At 43.7% G+C, this 22,616-nt stretch overlaps 1 protein-coding gene across 2 annotated transcripts in view; it reads left to right on the top strand.

Annotated features, from left to right (window-relative positions):
- The window catches only part of glp1r.S (glucagon like peptide 1 receptor S homeolog), a 127,713-nt gene that overhangs the window by 31,781 nt on the left and 73,316 nt on the right, over nucleotides 1-22,616 (top strand). The gene's annotated exons all lie outside the window — the stretch shown is intronic.

Raw genomic sequence — 22,616 nt, 5'->3', positions numbered from 1 at the left:
ATGCTCCTTATGTGTGCCATACTCTGCCTGTCCTATGCTCCCTGTGTGTGTGCCACACTCTGCCTACACTATGCTCCTTGTGTGTGCCATACTCTGCCTGCCCTATGCTCCTTGTGTGCCATACTCTGCCTCCCCTATGCTCCCTGTGTGTGCCATACTCTGCCTGCCCTATGCTCCTTGTGTGTGCCATAGTCTGCCTATCATATGCTCCTTATGTGTGCCATACTCTGCCTGTCCTATGCTCCCTGTGTGTGTGCCACACTCTGCCTACACTATGCTCCTTGTGTGTGCCATACTCTGCCTGCCCTATGCTCCTTGTGTGCCATACTCTGCCTGCCCTATGCTCCCTGTGTGTGCCATACTCTGCCTGCCCTATGCTCCCTGTGTGTGTGCCATAGTCTGCCTATCATATGCTCCTTATGTGTGCCATACTCTGCCTGCCCTATGCTCCTTGTGTGTGCCATAGTCTGCCTATCATATGCTCCTTATGTGTGCCATACTCTGCCTGCCCTATGCTCCTTATGTGTGCCATACTCTGTCTGCTATTTGATCCCTGTGTGTGCCATACTCTGCCTGCCCTATGCTCCTTGTGTGTGCCATAGTCTGCCTATCATATGCTCCTTATGTGTGCCATACTCTGCCTGCCCTATGCTCCTTATGTGTGCCATACTCTGTCTGCCCTTTGCTCCCTGTGTGTGCCATACTCTACCTGCCCTATGCTCCTGTGTGTGCCATACTCTGCCTGCCCTATGCTCATTGTGTGTGCCATACTCTGCCTGTCTTATTCTCCCTATGTTTGCCATACTCTGCCTGCCCTATGCTACCTGTGTGTGTCATACTCTGCCTGTCTTATTCTCCCTATGTTTGCCATACTCTGCCTGCCCTATGCTCCCTGTGTTTGCCATACTTTACCCGCCCTATGCTCTTTGTGTGTGCCATACTCTGCCTGTCCTATGCTCCCTGTGTGTGCCATACTCTGCCTGTCTTATTCTCCCTATGTTTGCCATACTCTGCCTACCCTATTCTCCCTATGTTTGCCATACTCTGTCTGCCCTATGCTCTCTGTGTGTGCCATACTCTTCCATATGCTCCCTGTCCATATCACTTTTTTCACGTGACACAGTTATCACCAACAAGGTTTTATGCAGCATATTGTATTGCACTTATTAGACGGATTATGGCAGGGATTCAGAATATGTCTATTGCCAGACAACTCTCAGCATTCTCTGCAAGCTATGATAGTGTCTAGTAATGACAACAGTTTATTTTGAATATATTTTATTTCAGCTAGTTGCGCTCATGTTAATGCTGTCTGATCTTTATTATCTACACTGGTTTGTAGAGTAAGAATAGGAAATTATCTGGACATTTTTCATGATGTGTCATTAGGCGCAATGTTATCCGTGATTGCCAGACAATTAAGCCAATACTCACTCTTCTCACTCACAATATGGAGTCTGTCTAACAAGGGAGTCTGTCTAACAAGGTCAGACCAGAACTGAGTTTAATAAGAGATATTTACAGATAAGATGGATGTGCTAATGGCTGGCCTGGCACACAGTGGGGATGGTACTTAGTAGATTGTTCATGGGAACTGGCAATTAGCATCTCTAATTACCCAGCTCGGGACATTGTTGCTTTTAGAGATAGATTATCTTGTATTATATTATCCTGAAAGGGAAAATGTTTCAAATGCTCTCCTTGATTTGTCCTTAAGGCAAGGGAAATGCATGTTGGATATGTTTTTGGCAACTCTCTATGGAATGGGAAAACCTAGGGGCAGCAGCATTATCGGGTCATATTATGCCACAGACACTGGCCACTCTACTAATTATACTGGGTCACATTCCTGCTGGATACTTGCAATGGGATTTTCATGCTAAATTTGCACTAGGGGTGTTGAAAGGGTTTAACATAAAGTCAGATAACAATGAAGTCTCGTTGCAGAGCTGAAACAGTTTATTAACTTTTGCAAAGTTCTCATTCGTAAAAACACTTGTATTTTTTTCAGGCAAATATATATACACCTATTATTGTGATGATTGCGCCTCTTGTAATGTCAAGAGCTACAGCAATTAGGCTTGTTTTTAGCTTACGTGTTCTGGATGAAGTGGAAATTATGGGATGAAAAGCTATATTTTGTGTTATCCAGATAAACAGTCTTAGTTGTAATTATTTCCATTCTATGTGGTGTGAGCTTTGCAAGGCCGGCAGAGTGGGGGGATTCGGTTTTGGAATTGTTTCTTGCAGGCGGAAACATTAGAACGGGCTCTTGTTGGGTTTCAGATACACTTAGTGCCACTCTCAGAAGAGCAATAATTGCACAGTACTTTGGCTCAGAGTCGGAACATGTCACAAAACAGAAAAGCAAACGCTTATCCCAAATAAAGTGCATGTCACAAACACAATGGCACTTTAGTAATAAAGTGAAATGACCATTTGCGCTATACCAATCTGCTCCCCTACATGCGCCTAAAAGTCAGGCTTGGAGGTTAATAAGGGTACAATTTAGGGTGACAACTTATTCTTGAAACATGGCTGAATGGTTGATGATGTACTGTATAATATATAACTTTCTTATGAGCCAAAAAGGGTGATGATCAGTAAAAAGGACTAAGCTGGACCTGCAGATATAATAAAGGAATAAGTGACAGTTATTGGTATTTGTACAGGACATAGCACATTGGGTCGGAAATGACTCTCCATTGCACAGTTGGTTGCGTCTTCCTGGTTCTTCAGAGCAATAGTGGGAGGGTGAAGAGGCAGAAAATGAATTAGGGTATGGGGTCAAATTGTATCCCGTCTGGATAATCTGCCCATGATCATATTGACTGTACCAAGCACAAAATATCTGAGAGCATGTGATTACCTCTTCCATCCAACTCCAGCCAGCAAGTGCAGAACCCCAAAGGTGAAATTCAGGGGTGTGATGATTCTGTAATTTAAACTGCTCTGCTCCATTTATAATTTTTCCCTGGAAAATACCACCTGGATCATAGCAAATGTAAATGACCAACTGCAAACTAGCCCAGCGGATAGTAGAGATACAACCATCTATTCTCATGTACTAACATAGATCAGCACTCACTGCACTCATTACTATACGTCGCGACTTTGCATTGCACTGAACTTGATGCACTTTATTATTACTGTTCTCTGTAATTCTATGTCATATTGTAAAAGATTGTAAAAATCTGGCTGCACAAGAAATTCCTATTATAGCCAGAGGTCCTTATGGTCCCACTGATAAATAACCAGTTAGTTGGTTAATAGATGTAAAGTTAGTTGTGAGCTCTTAGCCTTCCAGTCGGCTCTATTGCATTTAGCAAAGTGCTGAATATATAATAACTGAGTATATATTACATAGTAACATAGTAAGTAAGGTTGAAAAAAGACACATGTCCAACCTTTTTTTTTTTTTTTTTTTATTAACTACCTATCTGCCAGTTGATCCAGAGGAAGGCAAAAAAACCCATCTGAAGCCTCTCCAATTTGCCTTACAGACTATTCATTACAGACTATACATTTGCCACACTGATATCTACACCATTCACAGTTCATATAGAGATAAGTGACTAGTGTTACTTATTAGTGACTAGTGTTCATCAGAATTCTAAATTCGCTCCTTGGTCTCATTATGATGCGAAGAACAAAATCTGTTTCATACCACAGCATCCAACTCACTAGAGGAATAACATTCACATTAGCTCTATGTTTTGTTAATCTGCCACTAGTACTTTTCTTTGCATTGCTCATGTACCAGTAACATAACTATCTATACTGCAGAGTCAACTGTTGTGGTGGGACCTCAGTGTGGCTCCTGGACTGCAGGGGTCTGCTGTATGATAATACCCCTCCCCAAAACTGTGTAGCAGAAGATTGAACAGCACCACCAACTCTTCAAATAGTTAAAAAGTCTTTATTTATGCTTTTGTGGGCATCAAAAAAGCATAAATAAAGGCTTTTTAACGATTTGAAGAGTTGGTGGTGCTGTTCAATCTTCTGCTACACAGTTTTGCCAATGGAAAGTAGCCATTGTAGAACATGCACCATCTCCAAAGACAAGTGAGAATCGATGTGCTGACTACTCCTCTTCCACAGTACCCCTCCCCAACCCATCTTGTACCTCTAAAATAGTGTCATAGTGTGGGTAAGGAGGTACAGCTCAAGCAGGTCAGAACGGGGGCCAGGACAATTGTCAGCTACCTCTCTGTCTGGGCAGGGTCCATCTGTGGTTTCTCATTATGTATGTATCACTCATCTTCCCCTCTGTCTGGACAAGGTCCATCTGTGGTTCCTAATTCTGTATGTAACACTCACCTTTCCCCCCTGTCTGGGCAGGGTCCATCTGTGGTTCCTCATTCTCTTGGTACCTCATGTTTCTCTTTGTCTGGGCAGGGTGCATCTGTGGTTCCTCATTCTGTATGTACCCCATACCTTCCCCTCTCTCTGGGCAGGGTCCATCTGTGGTTCCTTATTCTGTATGTAACACTCACCTTCCCCTCTGTCTGGTCAGGGTCCATCTGTGGTTCCTCATTCTGTATGTAACACTCACCTTCCCTCTGTCTGGGCAGGGTCCATCTGTGGTTCCTTATTCTGTATGTACCCCTCACCTTCCCCTCTCTCTGGGTAGAGTCCATCTGTGGTTCCTCATTCAGTATGTAACACTCAACTTCCCCTCTGTCTGGGCAGGGTCCATCTGTGGTTCCTCATTCTGTATGTAACACTCACCTTCCCCTCTTTTTGGGTAGGGTCCATCTGTGGTTCCTTATTCTGTATGTAACACTCACCTTCCCCTCTGTCTGGGCAGGGTCCATCTGTGGTTCCTCATTCTGTATGTAACACTCACCTTCCCCTCTCTCTGGGTAGGGTCCATCTGTGGTTCCTCATTCTGTATGTACCACTCACCTTCCCCCCTGTCTGGGCAGGGTCCATCTGTGGTTTCTCATTCTGTTTGTACCCCTCACCTTCCCCTCTCTCTGGGTAGGGTCCACCTGTGATTCCTCATTCTGTATGTACCACTCATCTTCCCCTCTGTCTGGAGAGGGTCCATCTGTGATTCCTCATTCTGTATGTACCACTCACCTTCCCCTCTGTCTGGAGAGGGTCCATCTGTGGTTTCTCATTCTGTTTGTACCCCTCGCCTTCCCCTCTCTCTGGGTAGGGTCCATCTGTGATTCCTCATTCTGTACGTACCACTCATCTTCCCCTCTGTCTGGGCTGGGACGGATATTCCTCAGCGGCGTCCTGAGGCCGCTCGGTCCTAGCTCCTGTTCTTCTGCCTTCACGCACACCCTGGTGAGCACACGTACGCATGCGCCGGAGCACCGGGGACTGTGCTTACCCAGTGTACCTTACTATGCGGCTGTGAGGCATGCCACCCCTAAAATTTTTGGTCAGGTCATAGACTGAGAAAAATGTCTACTTTTATTAAAACAATGAACATAGAGGGGGTGTGAGACATGTTGCCTCATTTCTCCCAACATTCAGTGACAAATGCTTTTCCATCTTTTAATATCCTGCACCTTCTCTGTGCTGCATTGGCTCTCAGACCTAAGAAATAAATATTATACAAAAGGTTTTTTTTTTTTCAGTTGAAAGAACTTCGGAGGGAATTACAGTACAATAAATAGAAGATACTGGTTATTAGTAAGAATTAGACCAGTGAATACATTTTATTAGTGCCTGTGAAGTGCAACAAGAATGGGGCATGGATGTCAGCTTAGAGCCAAAAGCCTGAATGAACAGCAGCATTAATGTTAATTTGGATAATATTATAATTCGGATCCTCTACACAGGATTATTATAGCCGGGATTAATGGGAACACTTGTCTTCTTGCTGCTGTTTCTCCTTCTCCATTCAGAGGCTTCTCAGGTCATTTTGCCTGGTCATGTGCTTTCAGAAAGAGCCAGCACTTTAGGATGGAACTGATTTCTGGCAGCCTGTTGTTTCTCCTACTCAATGTAACTGAATGTGTCTCAGTGGGACCTGGATTTTACTATTCAGTGTTGTTCTTAGATCTACCAGGCAGCTGTTATCTTGTGTGAGGGAGCTGCTATCTGGTTACCTTCCCATTGTTCTGTTGTTAGGCTGCTGGGGGGGAAGGGAGGGGGGTGATATCACTCTAACTTGCAGTACAGCAGTAAAGAGTGACTGAAGTTTATCAGAGCACAAGTCACATGACTGGGGGCAGCTGGGAAACTGATAATATGTCTAGCCCCATGTCAGATTTCAAAATTAAATATAAAAAAATCTGTTTGCTCTTTTGAGAAATGGATTTCAGTGCAGAATTCTACTGGAGCAGCACTATTAACTGATGTGTTTTGAAAACATTTTTCTTCCCAATGACAGTATCCCCTTAAGTCAGTCTCTCTCTCTCTCTCTCTCTCTCTCTCTCTCTCTCTCTCTCTCTCTCTCTGTGCAAGGAAAATCAATAAGCACTGTATAATTGCCTTCCCCTCCAGGTCTGGACTGGGAGTCAAAATAGGCCCTGGCATTGAGTCATGCGCAGAACCAATTTCTAAGACCCAAACCCGCAACCCGAAGCCCGCAACCCGCATATTTAGCCACTTTGATCCCCGACCCGGAGGACCCGCAACTGCCTTATCCGCAATCCGACCCGCAACCTGCCGAGCACCATCAAACAGGAAGTGATGGTGCTGCTACCCGGAAGTGATGTCATCAAAAGTGGGCGGGAACAGAAACAAGTTTCGTAAAACTTTAAAAGGAGTAAAAAATAGTCAATATTACATAAGATAAGACATTTAGATGAGACCCGCAGACCCGTGACCCACAGACCCGCAGGTATACCCGCACCTGAAAATCCTCCCTTCATTCCGCAGGGTGCCTGCTTTTTTTTGCGGGTAACCCGCGAGTACCCGACCCACTGCAGGACTCTACCCTGGCATTCCAATTACAGAGAGGCCCAAACAGCCCACTAAATAGAGACTTTCTATGGCATTTGCCAGAACCCACAGATTACCAGTCCGGGCCTGTTCCCCTCCCATTGTGAGCTGCCTGACAGGGACAAGGGAAACTAAGTTGTTCTCTCTCTTCCCACAGTGGCTGAACAGGAGGAATACAGATGAAAGCCGTATGGGACAAATTAAATATTCCATCATTTGATACAATAAAACAAAATTTTGAAGGGGAAGCTCAACTTCATATTTACATTTACTATGTGATAAATAGACCCATCTTAAGCAACTTCTCAGTTGGTCATCATTGTTTATTTTGTATGGGTTTTTAAATATATAAAATAACTAGCTTCTCTATTCTCTAGCTTCTCTATTGTACCAGTTTTTTGCTGTTTGAGAAAGCAGTCATTTGTGCTGGGATCAGTTTGTTACAACAGGGAAGTCACTGACAAATGTGTGTGTTACAAGCAGTGGCTCAGGCTGTTAGTCTGTGACTCACTACATGAGTGAGATGTGTCTCAAGGTGTTATGTGCTCAGCACTTATCATAATGTAGCCTGCCTGTGGGTGGGCCTGAGAAATGTGTGAGTAGTCTGACTTGCTGACAGTGTACTCCGGATACCCTTACGCTGTAGGCAACTCCCTGCAACTCCCAGCAGTGTGTAGTGACCCCTTTAGGGCAGAGACACATGCTCAGATTCGGGGAGATTTAGTCATAAATCGCCTCTTCTTCGGGCGACTAATCTCCCTGAACTGCCTCCCGCTGGCTAGAATCTAAATCACCGGCAGGATGGCACTAGGAGTGCTTCGTTTTCTGAAGTCGCCCGAATTTCCCTCGTGAGGCAACTTCAGGAATCGCACCGATTGCCACTCCGCCTTCCGTTGGATACTGGGTGTCTCCTGGTGCACAGAATAATCATGTTTGAATGAACAGCAGTCCGGGTTAATTGCTTCAAACAGGTAAACTTCTTTATTGGACAATGGCGGATGTTATGGCTCACAGCGGCCAGGCAGAATAGCTCTCCAAATACAATCACAGCACACAGTGGAAACCTTCACACTTTAAGTTATGCAAATAGGTCCCTCTCAGGGGGTAGTACAGCCTGTCTTGGTGATTTTCCCCAGAACTAGAGATCTCACCGGGTATCTTCCTCCTTGGCACTCTCCCTGCACTTTCCCTGCACCTGAGCTCACTCACTCGTGTCCCTGGCTGGTGGTTTGATCACCTCAAGGGTGCTAATCCCAACCAGGTACGCCATCAAGGGGGCACAGGGGGTAATACTGTACCGAGCCCGGGCCTAAAGGGGGGCCCTGCTTGTGCTGCACTTTTTAAAATAGCTGGGCCCCCCCTTGACAACGCCAAACCCGTGCTTCATTTTCCATAGTCCCTAAACAGCCGAAGTTGAAGTCCCAAAGCTGCAAAAAGACCCGAAGTCACAAAAGGAGCCGAAACTGAAGTCCTGAAGCTGCAAAAAGACCCAAAGTCACGAAAAAAGCTGAAATTGAAGTCTTGAAGCCGCATAAAGACCCAAAGTCATGAAAGGAGCTGAAATTGAAGTCCTAAAGCCGAGAAAAGACACAAAGTCATGAAAGGAGCCGAGTCCATGAAAGGAGTCCTAAAGCTGCGAGTACAGTTCTACTGAACACCAATGTTTTTTTTTTTAATTTTATTAAACCCCTGGCCACCAATGTATTATTTTACTATTCTATAGGCCCCTGCCATCAATGTTTTTTTTAAAAATATCCTCTCGGGCCCGAAATGTTTCTTTTTAACTTGTAAGGGGGGGGCCCTGGCGCAAATGTTTTTTAAAAAAAACTTTTATGGGGGCCCTGGCGTCAAAATTTTTTTTAACGTAAAAGGGGTCCTGACCACCAATGATTTTTAAAAGACTTTTATGGGGGGTCCTGGCACCAATGTTTTTTTTTTTTAAAAAAAAGCTTTTATGGAGGGCCCTGGTGCCACAGTTTTTTTTAACTTATAAGGGGGCCCTGACCATCAATGGCTTTTTATAACTTGTGTGTGTTGGGGGGGTTACAGTTTTTAGCACTGTTTTTAGCACTGATGTCTGTGTGGTCTTTTAACTGTCGTGTGGGCGGGAACTGGGGTGGGGCTTGGTGGCTGGGGTGGGCTTCTTGTATAGGGCCCCGTGATTTCTAATGGCGGCTCTGACCCCACTACTCTCCTTGTTGGAGCCAGAAAGCTGCTCATGAAATAATCTGCCACTCTCTCCTAGAGCAACTATAACATAAAACTCCTACCACTAAATAAACTTTCCCAAAATTGGGTCTGAAACCTACTCAGACCCACTCCAGTACCCACCTCCCCTCAAGATGGGATCCAGGGAGAGAGAGCCCTGAGCACATGAGTGATCTCCCTTTTAAACGTTTAAACCCTGCCACCTACTGGGCAACCCTAGAACTACATTGGACCCAGGAAAAGGGACATAGCTGCCTGGCTGAATTAAAGGACCATTAAGGTGTCCAAATACAGGGGAACAGAGTAAAACATACCAAAACCTCAATATGTCGTCAAGTACAGAATATGTATATTATATTGATTTATTAATTATCCCCTACAGTTTTGGTCAATTGCTTTAATCATAGTGACAGTTCCCCTTTTATATATTCGGAGAGTATTCTGCTGAACACTGAAAAGTACTTAATCCCAGGAATCACAGGAACACAAGCTAATTGCTCCCGTGTTGCATCCAAATTAGAGCAATAACGACAGCAATTTCAAAGGACATGGGACATAGAGGAACTAATTAAATTAGCTAAAAACTGTCAGAGTGGCTAAAACACTTCTGGTGTCTCGAGTTGGGGCCCAGTTATGGCTCTCAAAGCAGTCGATGTAGATACAGAGAATGTGACAGAAACAGCTTCATTTACACAGTGTGAAACGGGTCCAAAAAAGCACAAAACTCTCGTTTTTTGGCGGTTTATATATTACCCCAGAGTTTACACCTTTAGGTGCAGTTATTCATGTTCCCAGCATCGAGATCAAAGAGCGGAGCCTTAATAGAGAGCAGAGCACAATCATGTCACACCTCCCAATATTTTGGAAATAGAAAGAGGGGACAAAAATGTTTTGAACACGCCCATTTTGTGGCCACCCCCCCTAATTACCTGGCAGGTTATGAAAGTTTGAACACATTTCTGTGTTTTTTTATGTGTTATTCCAGTTTTGCTAATGAAGGTGAATTGTCCTTTAAGCTGTGAGTCTAAGTTCTCCCAAGAGACCTGCTTATTCTAGATTGTTACAAAAGTAGCTAAGTATCTACTCTGCGCTCTCTGCCAAAATCCAATTAAGTTACAAACCTTGTATCTTTTTCTTGCTGTTCACGGCAGGAGATCAAAGAGAAAGTGAGACATTTCAGTAATAAACCCGGGACTGCGGGTTGAGCTGTCAAAATCCGGACTGTCCCGCGAAAAACGGGACAGTTGGGAGGTATGTGACATGTTCAATGCAGGCAGCATCGGCACATGAATATACTCTGCTCAAGAGGCCACAAGCCGACCCAACTACTTAAAGCCTGCCTTGACCTTGTGGACAACAGGACTAGAAAAGGTGCAGCCATTACCCAGTTCTTTTTGCACCTGTATCTGGGACAATAATAACTGACCCCTGTAGTCTGTGTGTTGGCCAATCAAACTGATACACAAAACTTAGAAAAGTTCCACATTAACGATTCCCCTCCAGTGCTAAAGCTACTAAACCAGCCCTGGGTGGGGGAAGCAAAGATCATGGTCACACAACCTTCATAATGATGTACCAATGGCAAACTGGATGCAGATAAATGAATAATTAATAGGGGCCCTTGTGGCCCTACAGAGAATATGAAACCTTCTCCCTTCTCATCTGTCTTTCCATTCCGCATCCCCTCGCCCCCCACTCTGGGGGCCGCTGTTCTTCCCCCCATTGCAAAGGATGTGGACACTGTGCCAGGCTAAACTTCTTAGACAATAAAATGTAATGGTGCCCTGCACTGGCAAAACTGGTGTGTTTGCCACAAGTACTACTATAGTTTATATAAACAAGTTGCTGTGTAGCCATGGGGGCAGCCATTCAAGCACAGGATACACAGTAGATAACAGATAAGTACTATTATAGTTTATATAAACAAGTTGCTGTGTAGCCATGGGGGCAGCCATTCAAGCACAGGATACACAGTAGATAACAGATAAGTACTACTATAGTTTATATAAACAAGCTGCTGTGTAGCCATGGGCAGTGTCGGACTGGGACACTAGGGGCCCACACAAAAACCTTTGACTAGGGGCCCACCAATTAATCTTAGACCAGGGACCCACTCTCAGTACTATTATTCTTCCTCTCCTCACTCAACCTCTATTCTTCTAGTCTCTTTTCTTTACATACTATAATACTATAACCTGTTATTCCATCTATTTAACCACTTTGTTCTCATAAAAATAGGGAATGGCCATGAAATAGGACCAATGTTTAGCAGTATGAGGGCCCACTGACACCTTGGCCCACCGGGACTTTTCCTGGTATCCCGGTGGGCCAGTCCGACACTGGCCATGGGGGCAGCCATTCAAGCACAGGATACACAGTAGATAACAGATAAGTACTACTATAGTTTATATAAACAAGCTGCTGTGTAGCCATGGGGGCAGCCATTCAAGCACAGGATACACAGTAGATAACAGATAAGTACTACTATAGTTTATATAAACAAGCTGCTGTGTAGCCATGGGGGCAGCCATTCAAGCACAGGATACACAGTAGATAACAGATAAGTACTACTATAGTTTATATAAACAAGCTGCTGTGTAGCCATGGGGGCAGCCATTCAAGCACAGGATACACAGTAGATAACAGATAAGTACTACTATACTTTATATAAACAAGCTGCTGTGTAGCCATGGGGACAGCCATTCAAGCACAGGATACACAGTAGATAACAGATAAGTACTACTATAGTTTATATAAACAAGCTGCTGTGTAGCCATGGGGGCAGCCATTCAAGCACAGGATACACAGTAGATAACAGATAAGTACTACTATAGTTTACATAAACAAGCTGCTGTGTAGCCATGGGGGCAGCCATTCAAGCACAGGATACACAGCAGATAACATACAAGTACCACTGTAGTGTTTTTTTTTATAAACAGGCCCTGTAGCTGTCAATGCACTGCTACCGCATTTTAAAGGACATGTAAACCCCCTTCACAAAAATGTAATCAGTGAACAGCTTCTTTGAAATCTTTAGATACCTGCCACTCTGATTGTTAAAAGGTTAACAGTAAGGCTGCAGCATCCCCTTCATCACTTAGAATTGCTTCTACTCCTCTAACCCACTCGGCTCCATCCCTCAGGAATTTTTTTAGGGAAAAAAGATAAATATATATAGGAAAAATAAATATATAGGAACATGTAGGCTTTACTTGTCCTTTAAGGTGTGTTTTGCCTTCACAGATTTAGGGTTGGACTGGGTCGGCGGAATTACTGAGAAGGTAGATCCCTCAATAAATTTGACATAGGAATAATAAAAAATAAAGGTTGTTACTCGATTCTGGGCTGCTTAACATGGCAAGATATGACTGTAGGAATATACGCCTGTGCCCACATTCGCTCACCAGCCTGAGCCCACAGTAACAAACTGATTATTAGCCACCTGGCAGCGCCAATGCCCACGTTCCTTACTCTGTTAATTAACAAAGTCATATAGAAGTCTGTCCAGTACCTGCACCCGATAAATAGAGCTCATTTGCCTTTACGAGGGAGATGATTCACTGAGACAGCACAATGGCTATTTTGTACTTGAGCCGTTTATTACTGAGCTCATAAAAGTAGCTCTACCCTGTCTGCCGTATCCTCTGTGTGCCCTGCATGGGGCATTAGTACTGGTGAGTTACGGCCCAGACCTAGAGGTAACCTGTCATTATACTGGCACAGATGCTGTTGTGTTTCCTCTCAAATGTACTTGGTAACTGTGCCGTGAAATCTTTAATATATTTACAAAGTAATTTTCCATACTGTAAATGATAAGGATATTAGAAGTCACTGAGGGGTTGTTCTGTGACCATATAAAGGCACAAGGCTGCAGGCTGAGTTATACAGGGAACTCTGAGTATCACTCATGTATTATAAGGGATAATGTACCCCCTACTGTAAATGATAAGGATATTAGAAGTCACTGAGGGGTTGTTCTGTGACCATATAAAGGCACAAGGCTGCAGGCTGAGTTATACAGGGAACTCTGAGTATCACTCATGTATTATAAGGGATAATGTACCCCCTACTGTAAATGATAAGGATATTAGAAGTCACTGAGGGGTTGTTCTGTGACCATATAAAGACACAAGGCTGCAGGCTGAGTTATACAGGGAACTCTGAGTATCACTCATGTATTATAAGGGATAATGTACCCCCTACTGTAAATGATAAGGATATTAGAAGTCACTGAGGGGTTGTTCTGTGACCATATAAAGGCACAAGGCTGCAGGCTGAGTTATACAGGGAACTCTGAGTATCACTCATGTATTATAAGGGATAATGTACCCCCTACTGTAAATGATAAGGATATTAGAAGTCACTGAGGGGTTGTTCTGTGACCATATAAAGGCACAAGGCTGCAGGTTGAGTTATACAGGGAACTCTGAGTATCACTCATGTATTATAAGGGATAATGTACCCCCTACTGTAAATGATAAGGATATTAGAAGTCACTGAGGGGTTGTTCTGTGACCATATAAAGGCACAAGGCTGCAGGCTGAGTTATACAGGGAACTCTGAGTATCACTCATGTATTATAAGGGATAATGTACCCCCTACTGTAAATGATAAGGATATTAGAAGTCACTGAGGGGTTGTTCTGTGACCATATAAAGGCACAAGGCTGCAGGCTGAGTTATACAGGGAACTCTGAGTATCACTCATGTATTATAAGGGATAATGTACCCCCTACTGTAAATGATAAGGATATTAGAAGTCACTGAGGGGTTGTTCTGTGACCATATAAAGGCACAAGGCTGCAGGCTGAGTTATACAGGGAACTCTGAGTATCACTCATGTATTATAAGGGATAATGTACCCCCTACTGTAAATGATAAGGATATTAGAAGTCACTGAGGGGTTCTGTGACCATATAAAGGCACACGGCTGCAGGCTGAGTTATACAGGGAACTCTCAGTATCACTCATGTATTATAAGGGATAATGTACCCCCTACTGTAAATGATAAGGATATTAGAAGTCACTGAGGGGTTGTTCTGTGACCATATAAAGGCACAAGGCTGCAGGCTGAGTTATACAGGGAACTCTGAGTATCACTCATGTCTTATGAGGGATAATGTACCCCCTACTGTAAATGATAAGGATATTAGAAGTCACTGAGGGGTTGTTCTGTGACCATATAAAGGCACAAGGCTGCAGGCTGAGTTATACAGTGAACTCTGAGTATCACTCATGTATTATAAGGGATAATGTACCCCCTACTGTAAATGATAAGGATATTAGTAGTCCCTGGGGAGTTCGGTGACCATATAAAGGCTGCAGATTCTTTTGCAAAGGGGATAGGATGATATGCTTGGTCTTTACCATATAAAGTCACATAGTTGATGAGGATGAAGATGCACATTCATGAATTTCATGTAATTTTTTCCCTTGGTTCCAGTCCATCTAGAAAGACAATAAAATCCCTATGAAGTTATAAACAAAGTAAACTCAAAAGAAAAATGGCTGCAGAGGGACCAACATTGTGCTAAGAGCACATATATAAGGAGCCTTGTGATGTGACACTTGCTGAAAATGTGTCCAACTATATTGAATCATATGTGTCTCTCAATGCAGATGTTTCGGGGGAAAATTCCAAACCTTTCCCAATCGTAGTGAAAAAAAACCTTTCTGTAGAAACAAAAAAACAATAAATCAGCCCCATATTTAGCAGCCAGACTGATGGAGAACAGAGAAGGCCGTTTATCTGGTGCTACTGGATGGGAACCAGTTGGCAGAACAGGAGATTATATAAGAATAGTCGGCCCTGCTGGTATTGTGTTAGGCTGGAATAATGACAGTTAGTATTGATACATGAGCCTTGTAATGACATTAAACTACACGTGGCACCAACACCTGCTCCTCTCCACTCTGCACTCGCTACTCATTTATTCCTTCCCATTAATATATACAGCATCTGTCATATAATACAGGATCTCTCAAACACTGCAAACGTGATTAAAAGAAAAGTTCACCTTAAAAAAATTATTTTTAGTAGGATGTGGCATTCTGACAATTTGCAGTTAGTCTTCTTTTTTTTAAGCATTTAGTATTAACAGGCAGGCAGGGATGCACCAAATCCAGGAAATTTGGTGAGGGATTTTGCCTAGATTTGGACCAATCCAAGTGTCTGGCCAAACCGAATCGTTAAGAAGTAAAACATTTATTAATGGTGCCATGTGCATATGGTTATCTTTAACCATTTGTAGACCCAATTTGCATATGCAAATTAGAGTTCAGATTTAGTTTGATATTTGGCCAAATCTTCACAAAGATTGGGGGTTTGACCGAAATCCTAAAATAGTGGATTCAGTGCATCACTACAACCAGGAAAAGTATGGAAGGTAAATATAAGTGATTATGAATAGTAAGATATGGAAGAACAAATAGAAAATTAAAACTACAAAGTCAATCTGTTCTTCTGATTGCTGGGGTCAGTGACCCTAACAACAAGGCGTTTCAGATGCAGGCCAGAAAAAGCAGAATAGGGAATCCAATTATTTGTAAAACCATAAAAACTAAAGGCCAGTTGTAAAGGTACTGAGATTTGTAAAGTCTTAAATGTTTAGTTAAACTTGACCTTCTCCATTATTTATATTTCAAATAAAACCAAATCTCACCATTTCTGGTGTTAAATCTGGAGTCAGGAGCAACGATAGGGTAGGGTCAGATGAAGACATCAGGATAAGATGGAGACAGAAGGGTAGGATGGAGACAGAAGGGTAAGATGGAGACTGTAAGGCAAGATGGAGGCAGTAAGACAAGATAGAGACAGTAGAGAAAGATGGACACTGTAGGGTAAGATGGACTCAGTAGGGTAAGATGGAGACAGTAGGGTAAGATGGAGTCAGTAGGGTAAGATGGAGTCAGTAGGGTAAGATGGAGACAGAATGGCGGGATGAGGCAGTAGGGCAAGATGGAGAGATTAGGACAAGATGGATACAACAGGACAAGATGGAAACAGCAGAGCAAGATGGCAACAGAATGGGGATAACTAGGGGTGCCATCAGAAATCATACATCAGTACTACTAAGCTGGCAGAACCCCCCCCCCCCCCTCCCTTGGCCTGGACCATCACGAGATATGTGCCTGTTCTGACTCTCCCACTATAACTGAATCCCTGAAAGGGCTCCCACCCATCACCCCAATGGCAATTCTGGAGACAGTAGGACAAGACTGAAACAGAAGGGCAAGATGGGGGTAACAGGACAAAACAGTAACAGTATTGGCCAAGCTGCAGCCCTTTATTAGATGTTGGAGGACAAATCCCAGTACCACAGACTGCTGGAGATTCCCCTGGCTTGTAATGGAGCAACAGCTAAAGAGCCAAATGATGGACAATCCTACTTTATATTAACAATAGGGCCTGAAAAGCCTGTTTTTGGTTTGGGCCCCACCACAGATAAAGATACTGCTACTGCCAGTAGTGTACCACAGCCCCAGTAAGCAAGTTCTTGACTTGACGCCACAGGGAGATACAAATACTTCATTTCCAGCTAAAATAAAAGAGAAAAACAATTCAGGGGTCTCCCGTCTCCCGCCCAGTCCTATTGTAAATTGATCCACCACCCACCCTTCTGTTTGTACAATGCATAATCCCAGCTACAGAATCTCGTGCTGTGTTAGATCTCTCTCCCCGTAAGGAAAATGAGAAAAAGCTGTTTTTTCTTTAATTGATGGTAGAAAAACCTGTCCAGATGGCGCCGGACTTCATGCCAGCGACGCTCTGATGGAGAATTTCCTATATTCATTTTCTTCAGAGGGAAAAACAAAATACCAAACAATATGAAAGGCAGATGTGCAGCTAAGATGCATCCCTCTCCAATCTCAGCTGCTGCAAGGGAATCATGGGAGATGTAGTTCAGTAACCCTGTAATGGGAGGCTCTGTGGCGGCACTTATCTTACTGTGCACAAAAAAAGAGCATTATCCATAGCACGCTGGGTTGATTGCTGAGCATTTTTGGAAAGAAAATGCACTAAAATGTGGAACTAGTGCTGAACATTGGTGTGTAATATTGGTGTGTAGCTGCTTCTCAGGTCATTTTGCCTGGTCATGTGCATTCAGAAAGAGCCAGCACTTTAGGATGGAACTGCTTTCTGGCAGGCTGTTGTTTCTCCTTCTCAATGTAACTGAATGTGTCTCAGTGGGACCTGGATTTTACTATCGAGTGTTGTTCTTAGATCTACCAGGCAGCTGTTATCTTGTGTTAGGGGGAAACCGTAATTTCCTTGGACTCGCTTTGATTTTGGACAGCAGTAAAGAGTGACTGAAGTTTATCAGAGCACAAGTCACATGACTGGGGGCAACTGGGAAACTGACAAAATGTCTAGCACCATGTCAGATTCCAAAATTAAATATAAAAAAATCTGTTTGCTCTTTTGAGAAATGGATTTCAGTGCAGGAACACCAGTGCAGGTGACATTAGCATCTGAATCACTTGGTGCATCCATGAATGCAGTGCCGGCCAGACCAGCCAGGCGCCCTAGGCAACCTGGTCGGTCACGGCACCGACTGGGAGCGCACATGCTTGAATTGACGGTAGTGCGCATGCGCGAATTGACAATTGCGCGGATCGATGCGCGCGCGCATGCACAAATTGATACTTGCGCACATCACCGTGCATGGAAGAACGAATAGCCTAGGAGAGAGGGGACAGGATTAGGGGTAGAAGGCACGTGGGTGGGATTTTGTCATAACTGGGGAGTGCTTAGGGCGGGTCAGGGTGTGGCCAAGCATCCAAGGGGCTTTTTATTGAGCATTGGTGAGCAGTTGGCTAATAATTTGGGCTAAAATTGGAAAGGGTGGGCTTACTGGGGGTAGGTCCTGGGTGGGATTCTGACATCATTGGAGAGAAGCCAGTGCAAATCAGAGTGTCAGCAAACATCCAAGTGACTTTTTTTTTATTGAGTTCAGGTGGGCAATAATTGGGACCACAAGGAGAGGAACCTGCTAATTTATTATTATTAATAACACATATTTATAAAGCACCAAAGTATTCCACAGCACTGAACGATGGTTGTATACATTAACACACAAAACAACCAATACAAAAGGTAAAGAGGGCCCTGCCCAAAATCAAATACCAAAATCCCACCCATGACCTACCCCCAGCCCACCTATTTCAGAACCTATAAAAAACATTTGTAGATTTTGGGGCCCACTATGCCATTGGGCCCTTGACTGCAGTGTCTCCTGTACACCCCCAATGGCAGCCCTGCCTTGAACTAGTGCTGTGTATGGGGCCCCATAATTACTGGTGGTGTCCCAGGTTCCAGGGTTTCCTAGAATCAATGAGTGCAGTTCATTTGAGCAGCCAGAACCCAGGAGCAAGTCTATAGAGCACCTGCTTTTGTGTCCATATCATTTATCATTTACTAATTTAACAATTTTATTTTCTCTCCACCGGACTTCCCAGGCCAATCACAGACACAGCTGCTTCTCATTGGAAATTGTTTCATTTTTCTCCCTTTATTGTTCTTATATGGCCGTTTCTCTGCTTTATATCTCTCACTTGGGAGCAGATCAGATCCAGTGACTGTTGCATTGTATTAGAGAGGCAACTGTATTTTCCATACAAATCATCTTCAGTCAGAGGGATAGTCATATTTAATTCATATTTGATAAACTGTTGTGGAAAATTAACAGATTATAGTCTCAAACTGAATAGCAAACACAGTTCTAAGAGTTTCAGCATTCTTCCATGGGCTCAGTTAGTGACAGACCCTAGTTAAGATTTGTTATACAGAACTAGTAACAGCTCTCCTATATGAATGAACCACAGCACCCCTGCTGGAGATGGACGAGAATGCAGGAAAAAATATGGCTGAGCCGACTGGGGCATTGAGTGTTTTATAGGTTAAGGGCTATGAGTCCCGATTCAGTGGCCACTGTGCCATAAAGCTGTCAGTGCGAGAGCCTGGAATCTCTTCCTCAGCTAATCACTTACTGGAATGCTCATCTTGGCCAAAGTCTGTATAAGGAGAAATAACTCTTTGGTTTTGCAAATTTAAACCAGAATTGGAATGAAGAAAAGAAATTGGCACTAACATAGGAACAGTCCCATATACTTAACTCTTTGGAACTACCACAGTTCACGGTATCTCTCTGTACAGGCTATAAGCAGGCCTCCATTTGTGGAAAGGCCACAAAGGCCCGGGCCTAGGGTGGAAGGATTTTAGGGGCGACATGCTTGAGTCCCGCAGCGGGTCGGGTAAAAAAAAAGTGCGGAATGAGGGTAAGATTTTCAGGTGCGGGTATAGATGCGGGTTGTGGGTCGGGTTGCCGGTCTCATCTTAATTTCTTATGTTATATTGTCTATATTATAGTCCTTTTAAAATTTTACAAAACTTGTTTCTGTCCCCACCCAGTTTTGACTAAGTCACTTCCAGTTTGCCGCAACATCACTTCCTGTTTGGTGGTGATCAGCGGGTTACCGGTCGGGTTGCGGATAAGGCAGTTGCGGGTCCGGGTCAGGTAGTGGATCAAAGTGAGTAAATATGGGGGTTGCGGTTCAGATCGCTGGCTGTGGGTTGTGGGTTCGGATCCGGTCCAGGTCTAAGAAATTGGTTCCGCGCAGGACTCTACGACTCGCTGTCCAACCACATCAACATTGATTCAGAAACACTGGGGGCACGCAACAGATACAATAGTTTTTTTTATTTCCCACTCACCAATACCCAGTGCTCCAGACCCAATGATGCATGTCTGCATGAATAAGGAGGATGGGGGCGACAAGCAGCAGCAGATATAGGGGCACCCTCTATGTAAATCCAGCCCTGGCTATAAGCAAACTTAGTGGACTGTTGCTGCTGAAATGTACTTAGATTTATGGTATTTCTATGTGCTGTTTATTTATATGAAATCATCCACAAGGGACAATATTGACTCAAAATGCTGTAATGGAGGGAAGTCCATAGTGATGACTTGTAGGTGGCCATTTTGAATATGACCAACCTGTTAATTTCCTATTTTGGCACCTTTTACCAGGATTCTAGTTTCCTGCCCTGAATATTCTTTGTGCCCTGTGACCTCAAGTATGTCTTAACACTATATTGGTGGGCTCTCTGACACTATATTAATAAATTCACCCATGGGTTCTACTGATGGACTCATCCTGGGAAAATATAGGCACACTTACCTTGGGACCATACTGGTAGGCTCAACCTGGGACTATATTAATAAATTCTACTGATGGACACATCCTCGGACCATATAGGTGAGCTTACCCTGGGACCATACTGGTAAGCTCATCCTGGGACTATATCAATAAATTCGCCCATAGGTTCTACTGATGGACTCAGCGTGGGACCATATAGGTGAGCTTACCCTGGGACCATACTGGTAGGCTCATCCTGGGACTATATCAATAAATTCACCCATAGGTTCTACTGATGGACTCATCGTGGGACCATATAGGTGAGCTTACCCTGGGAACATACTGGGACTATATTAATAAATTTACTCATGGGTTCTACTGATGGACACATCCTAGGACAATATAGGTGAGCTTACCCTGGGAACATACTGGTAGCCTCAACCTGGAACTATATTAATACATTTACTCATGGGTTATACTGATGGACACATCTTGGGACCATATAGGTTATGTTACCGTGGGACCATACTGGTAGGCTCATCCTGGGATTATTAATAAATTTGCCCATGGGTTCTACTGATGGACTCATCCTGGGACCATATAGGTGAATTTACACCGGGACCATACTGGAAAACTCAACCTGGGATTATACTGCTTGGCTCCCCCTGGAATACAGGAGTCACTGTGGGACTACACTGATGGTCCCACATTGGGGCTTGACTATATTGATTGTAGGACTATAGTTATATACTGCTTTCTACCTGCCCAGAACTGCACTGTATGTTGCCCCACTTTGCAGACCAATTCAGAAGTGGAGGAGACTTCCCTGCAGATTTACAGCCGTGTGCCCAATAGAAAAGATGAGTACAAAGTACAGGTATCAAGTAAATCGAATGACCCGATTACTAATTCTGCATCTGGCACAGTTCTAAGTGTCTCTTTAACCTCCTGCACATTAAAGGAGACTTGGCTGCCTTTCTGCCAGTAACTGATCCCATCGCATTTCACTTCCTGATTATGCAGAATTTATTGTACCTTTTGCCTTTCTGGAAATCAACAAAGCAGGAATAGACACAGGGGAACGAGCATAAAATAAACTCATTAAGGTATTTGCAATGTGCAATTATCTCAACTGTACAGTTTAATTAGCTGGATTTTCCTGCAAAAGAGAGTGACATTTAAGGATTGGCCTTTAATGCTCCAATACAATTACTGGCTTTTTAAAAACAGTCCTGCAGGGTATATTGACGCCTTTTTTAAGGTGTTTGCTGAGCAGCGTCAGGAATAAGCCGGAAAAAGGATTCTGTGCTAGAAACAACTCCCTGGATGGGGGACATTCTGTTCTCTTGTACCAGCAGGATCCCAAGAGATCTTCCAGGTTCTCCTGGTTGTCCTACCACTATGGCTTGTGATGTTAGGGGTGGAGCAGTGATATTGGGAAACAGGGTGTTGGTATTACTGGTAAGCAGGGGGTGACAGGTTTGTGTCCTTGTTGAAAAGTCACAACAAAAACCCGGCTGTCTAGTTCAAAACCTGACAAGTCACAGCCCTAACTCGAAATGCTTTTTCAATGAAAAAGTTGCGGAAATAATAATGGATAGAGATTCTTAGACATGAGCTTGGGCTGCCCCCCGCCATGTATTTTTGTTATTTACAACTCAGGCACACTTTCTACTCCCAGCTCCCCTCTAGACCCCTGCAGGTATCCGAAACCACCCTCGAAGCTTACCTACAAGACTTAAAGGAGAATTCAACCGTTTTCCAAAAAAACCCTACCCCCACCCCACGTAGACCCTCTCCCTCGTCCCCCCCAGCCTAGCTGCCCCCTGGGGAAATGCCCCTTACTTTATACTTACCCCTCGGTGCAGATTCAGGCATCGGAGTTCCACGCAGCCATCTTCCGGGTCTTCAGTAAGCTTTTTGCTTTTTGAGTCGGAAAGGAATCTTTATACCTCCTGACCAATTAGAGGGGTCTGGAATAGCAAGTGTGTAACATAACTGCTCACCTGTTAGACTTGATGGACAGGAGATTTCCCAGCCTTGAAATAAGAATAAAATTGTTTAGGTGATGTTCACCCAGATACACGTATGTATATAAATATCTAGAAATCTCAAGTTGTGTGTTTTACACAACAACAATTTACACCCCCAGGAGTTGTTTTTTTTATATCAAAGTGGAATGTGTTCCTTTGTTCTTATTCCAGTGAATTCAACATAAAACAGTATTGTCCTATGTGCCTTCCCTTCTCTTGTCTCTTTTCGATATTTTGATATTTATTATAATACACACGTTTCAGTGAGTCATGTGACAAAAATGACATCACTACGCACCGTTTATAACTGATGACATCACTAGTCACTGTT

This window comes from Xenopus laevis, chromosome 5S (genome assembly GCF_017654675.1).
Source record: "Xenopus laevis strain J_2021 chromosome 5S, Xenopus_laevis_v10.1, whole genome shotgun sequence".
In the NCBI taxonomy this organism is placed as follows: Eukaryota; Metazoa; Chordata; class Amphibia; order Anura; family Pipidae; genus Xenopus; species Xenopus laevis.
This window is presented reverse-complemented; position numbering and strand designations above follow the sequence as displayed.